Genomic DNA, 5,907 nt, shown 5'->3' on the forward strand with positions numbered 1-5,907 from the left:
CTAATTCACTAGTAACACTCAGATACACGTGACTATCACTATCAAAACCTGAAGCACATTGCAGCAGAAGGAAAAAATAATACCTAGAGCTGAAAAACATTCTGTGTTCCTCAAATACTGGTTGACATTATATTGAAGTCTGTTTCCCCCCCCCCTCCCAGCTTCAGGTTTATGATTTTCTTCCATGCCACGGGAATGTGAATTTGAAAAATTCCTGTTCTGTGGTCATCCAAGTGGATGTCTTCTGGGTATATCCCACCAGACCTTACTATGTGCCATTTCCCTGAGGGATCCCATCACACAGCATCAGCTTCCAACTGAGCTGTGCAGAATGACCACCTCAGGAACAGGACGACCTGTATCAGGTTATATCATGATGAAGAGCAGATGCTGGCAAGCCTCAGCTGGCAAGAAGACAATATATGGCCCAGCAACATTGAGTGAGCTGCTGTGGCCAAAGGGAGGTGGCCCAAGGTGGTTTGTGCAGCTCAACACATTTCCCAAGGCGATGCTGCAACATTTTGAAAGCAATACCTCAGTTCCTCATAGGAGGATGGCAACAAGGAGGGTCCATTGGGTGTCCCTAAAGCTCTCCAAAGTTGCAGGGACTACCTGATTGGCCACTAGAAGGCTGTGGAGATCAAACATTCTTCACCACAATCCAGAACCAGCATAAAACCAAGCTCTGCTCCTTCACCTTCAGGCATCTGTGTGGTTGACAGTGATCCAAGGACTGTTTCAACGTAGAGCCTTCTCCTACCTGGTAACAACCAAAATCTTCTCATTATTCGGCCTCTCTAAAAGAGTTCTGTCCTTCTTAAATGGGCTGGAGACTTCATATCTGTCATGTTTAGCTGCATTTTGCTGTTATAACCCTAACTGTGCAGTGACTCCAGTCCGACACTAGTCAATTCTAGAGGTTTCAAATATTGATAAGGGAGAAGAGGTTTTGTTGTCTGCAGGAAATGCAAACACTCAAAAATTGATCCTGGAAATAATGTAATTCTTGAGGTGAACAAAAAGCAACAGCCTCCAAGCAAGAATAAGGAGAAACTGGCTTTTGATTGAATTGTGAAGAAACTTTTCCTGCTCCTTTTTAATTAGAAAAACCAGAGAACACCCATTGGGTTGCTTTGCATAAATGTAGCAAAAATTGTCTTATTTTTCTTTCCTAATTAACAGTTTTAACTTCTGTAAGGCAAATCAAATTTATTGCAATGTATTGTGAAGTATCAAGCAAGCTGGGATAAATATCTGGTTATTTAATACATTAATTAAAAGGTTCTTACAGGGAAACCTTAGGGCAATAGACATTATCATAATAAAAATGTGTAATGCCTCTTACAGATAACTTCTAGGTCTTGAAGAATATTTCTGTATGTCACTTCTCAGTCCATGATGATTGTGGAGGGACAACCCTCTCACTAATATCTTGATATACTTTCTCTGTATTGACAGGAGTCCCCAGGCACCCTCTGCCATGAAAATCCTTCCCATTCTCTTTGTTCTCCTCTTGGTGGCATTTCAGGGAGCTGAAGGTAAGGTGTAAATGAAGATGAAGGGCTATAGAGAAGATATTGGTGTCTTACAAAGGCCTACTGTCCCCTTTGGGATGTGGCCAAACTGCTTTCTGCAAAGAATCTTTACACATATCATCAAAACTTGTTGGCAGATTACAGATGATACATGAAATTAGCAGGCCGACACTCCAACCATCACTTCATTGCCTTTGCACTCCTCTGGAAATCCAGTCTGAGTTGAAAGCACGAGAGGCAACCCCAAAATTCAGCACCAGCATTTTCCCAATTAAAGTTTGCAGACTTGTACTTAAAGGACTTTGCCTCTGAGTCACCCTGCAACAAACGGGACAAAACATAATCAAATATTCTTATGCCACACAGAAAGAAAAAACACCAAGGGAATCTGGTCCCATGTTCTCCAAATATTGTTTGCTTCAGGGGTTTGTTCTTGGAGTGAGGAGGCAGAAGATGATGAGTTAAGATTGAAATGCTACTGGTAGCCTCTGCTCAGTGGAGAAGCCTATGTAACCATAAATGGTGGTGTCAAGCTGTGCCTGTCGTGGGAATACAAAGGAGTCTGGAACCCCTGAAAAATTGTATTTTCCAGAAAAAGGGATTGTGTTTTTACACCATCCCTGAAAATGGCACAACTACAGTGCTGGGCACTCTGGCATAAACAAGCACCAGTGGAGGTTTGGAGTTGTTCTCTGTAGGAACAGGGTGGAAAGTGTCCTCTGGGGCAGTAAGGATGGGAAAAAAACTATGTTGAATTGCAGAACATGGAAAAAGTGTCATTTATATCTCTGGAGGGATTTAAAAGACAGTTAGGTATGGCATTTGGAGGCATGGGTTAGCGGTGGCCTTGGCAGTGCTGGGGAAATAGTTGGACTCAATGATTTTAGAGGACTTTTCCAGCCTAAATGGGTTGGAAAACACCTCAAAGATCAAGTCCAACCCTATGCTATATCTCATGTTATTCTTACCTGGGTGTCTGCTTATGACAGTTCTCACAGGCAGGACATTGGGCAAAGCATTCATGTGGTCTGTTTTATGTCCTTAGTTAACAGACAGATACAGAGTGGATGTTTGAGCGGTTTACATTTGGACCTTTCATCTGGGTACATTAAAGCAAGAAATTTATCTGGAAAAAGTGTTTCTGTGAGCTCAGACTGCTCACAATCTCTGCAATGTCCCACAGACAGATAGTCTGGAACCAGAATTGGGTTTTTTCACCCTTCCCAGCACTTTATCTCTGCCTGGGATTTTCTGGGTACTGATCTGTGTGCATGTTCCACTTCATGCACCTGCTGGTGCATTTAACACACCAGGGATGTGCTGGATCCACTGAATATAAGTAATATCCATTATCTGTTTGCTGGAACAAGCTCTCCACTCTCTGGATATGCTGGACTAAGCAATGTGCCATGGATGAGCTGTGAAACTGGAATTAATTGGTTCATGTGCAGTCAGACAGGTGCATCTAGAACATGTCAGCTGGCAGGCTACGTCTCTATTAATCAGCCAAACAGGGCCAGGCAACGTGGTGCCTAATTGGTGATCTGCTCCCTAGGGTTGTTTTTATCCCTGACAGCTACCACTTTCATGGATAAAACCTGTTCTGGAAATAGCACAGGCTGGTGGCCATTCCCAAATGGCAGTTTGATGTGGGTACCAAACCCTAACAGTATCCTATTTTAACAGGGAAAACAGTTTGATCATGTAGATAAAAGCAATGCCAGGCTGCTCAGCCTCAGACTCAGAGGGTAATTACTGGTGTGTTATGTTTTATAGCATGGAAGTCTTGTTGAATTTATCCATGTGTGGGGGCCATCCCTATGGCCTGCTGGACATCAGCACCATGTTTTGAGACATGGGCAAAATTTATAGGGTGGGAAATAGGTCAAATCTATAGAATCGCAGAATGGTTTGGGTTGAAAGGGACTTTAAAGCTCATCTAGTTCCAACACTCTGCCATGGGCAGGGACACCTTCCACTAGCCCAGGTTGCTCAGAACCTCATCCAACCTGGCGTTGAAGACTTCCTGGGAAAGGGGCAGCTACAGCTGCTCTGAGCAACCTGTGCCAGTCCCTCACCACCTTCACAGTAAAGGACTTCCTCCTAAATTCTAATCTAAATCTCTCCTCTTTTAGTTTAAACCCATTTCCTGTTGGCCTGTCATTATCTATTCATATAAAAAGACTCCTCTTTTTTTTACAGAAGTGGGGCCCTCCCAGATGAGCTGTTGCATCTCTCCTTAATTGTGACCTACAAGACTTAGAGGGCTGCTAAGTGTCCGCTTACTGTTCTCCATCAGGTCTCTTATGTCCCTCCCAAAATCCGAATTCCTAAGGGAGTCCTGGGCTTGGAGACACAGTTCTTACACCAGAAGAAGGAATTAGATCATTTGATTGGTTGTTCTGCCCATGCACCTCCTCCTCTGAGGGTTAGTTGCATTAGGACTGTCATGACTTTGTGCACTGGTATGACATACTGTCAGCTCACAGGAATGGAATGAACTACAGAACTCTGCCAGAAACAACCCTCTCCCATGCTTGTTTGTCGGTTTGTTTGTTTTTTAAGGTAGAGGCTTTGCAAGACCCAGTAGACCTTACATGGAGTGTGGATATCGTGGGACTTTCTGCCACCATGGGAAATGCCCTCGTGGCAATGCTTACCTGGGGTCATGTCGTCCTGGGTATAATTGCTGTAGATGGTAAGTTCAGGATTTAACTGGGGCAAAGACAACTTTCCAAATTTTCAGTGAAGTCCTGAGTAGCAGGATTTTTCCCATCATCATAACTCTGAAAACACTGAAATATCCTTTCCCTTGTGTAGGTTGTAGTGTGGCTAATCGCAGAAAATTGCTGGGAATGATCGCTTTTGCCATCATAGGATTCAGGGAATCGTTGCAACATTCATCAAGGATTTGTCATTCTTCTGTCAATAAAAGCAAGATCTGGGGAGGTTGTGTGGCTGCCGTGTGTGGTGTTGTCATTCATTTCTTTAGAAGTCTTATTTCCATACAAAATTTTGAACAAGAATTCTGCAATCAGGATAAGCTTATCAGGAATGTGTAGTTGGCAAAAATATTTTCCCCTCTTGGGCTGCTGATTAAATGAGTGCTGGAATGTTCTTCACCTGTGCCTGGAAGGACTACTCTGCTGTGATCAAAGCCTGTGTCAGTCACTGTTTCCAAAGGGATCACAAAAGTCTTTTCCAGTGTGACGCTTCATAGCACCTCTGCTCTGGAAACTTTGCTTTCCCTCCTGGTCCAGAGGTTTCAGACCTGGGAACAGCATCTTGTTTCATCATAGGAATTAAAGACACACTGAGCAGGTCAAAGCGAGGCAGGTGACCCCAATTTAAAATATGAACCCTGGTTTTACCTTTGATTATTTTGTCTGATAGAAATTTGAAGTAAATATGCAAAATTTCTATCAGCTGAGAAGCAAATCAGGGGATCGGAGTCAGAGCTATGACATTGCTTGAGACAATTAGACAACACATACGAAAGGCCAATATCCCTGTTCCTGCAATCACATTTCTTCTAAGAAGTTCATCCTGTCCTGGCCTAGACCCTAATAGAAAACTTAGAAGGTGCAGGTTGCTTGGTGGTGCAGTTTGCTTGGTGAGCTCCTTGTCTCTGCAACTGCTCCTGCGTGGTCGGGAACATCCTTGTGCAGACCAGGATTTTTTGTTGCCCAGAGAAGCTGTGGCTGCCCCATCTCTGGAATTGTTCAAGGCCGGGTTGGACAGGGCTTGTAGCAGCCTGGGCTAGTGGGAGCTGCCCCTGCCCGTGTAAGGGGGTTGAACTAGATCTTCAAGGTCCCTTGCAATCAAACCACTCCATGATTCTATGAAGGTAAGAGCAGTACTTGTTGGCTTTTTAAAGGAAACAATTAACACAAGTGCCTACATGTAAAGGACTGACTCAAAGCCCTGAGCTCCCTTCACAGAATCATTAGGGTTGTAAGGGCCTCTGGAGATCATCCAGTTCAATGCTGCTGCCAAGGCAGGGTCGCCCAGAGCATGTGACACAGGAACATGTCCAGGTGGGTTTGAAGTGTCTCCAGAGGGGGAGAATCCACAACCTCCCTGGGAAGCTGTTCCAGTGCTCTGCCACCTTCAGTGTAAAGAAGTTCTTCCTCATGTTGATATGGAATTTCTTGTGATTTAGTTTATGGCCATTGGTCCTTGTCCTGTCACTGGGCATCACTGAAAAGACTGGCACCATCCTCTTGACACTCCTTGGAGATACTGGATATGGATTGATGAGATCTCCTGTCAGTCTTCTCTGCTCCAGACTAAACAAGCCCAGCTCCTGCAGTATCTGGGCTTATTCAAAGGAGGTGTTTCTGCAAATGACTCTGTCACCATTGAAACCACA

Source organism: Acanthisitta chloris, unplaced genomic scaffold, assembly GCF_000695815.1.
Source record: "Acanthisitta chloris isolate BGI_N310 unplaced genomic scaffold, ASM69581v1 scaffold4090, whole genome shotgun sequence".
NCBI classification, from domain to species: Eukaryota; Metazoa; Chordata; class Aves; order Passeriformes; family Acanthisittidae; genus Acanthisitta; species Acanthisitta chloris.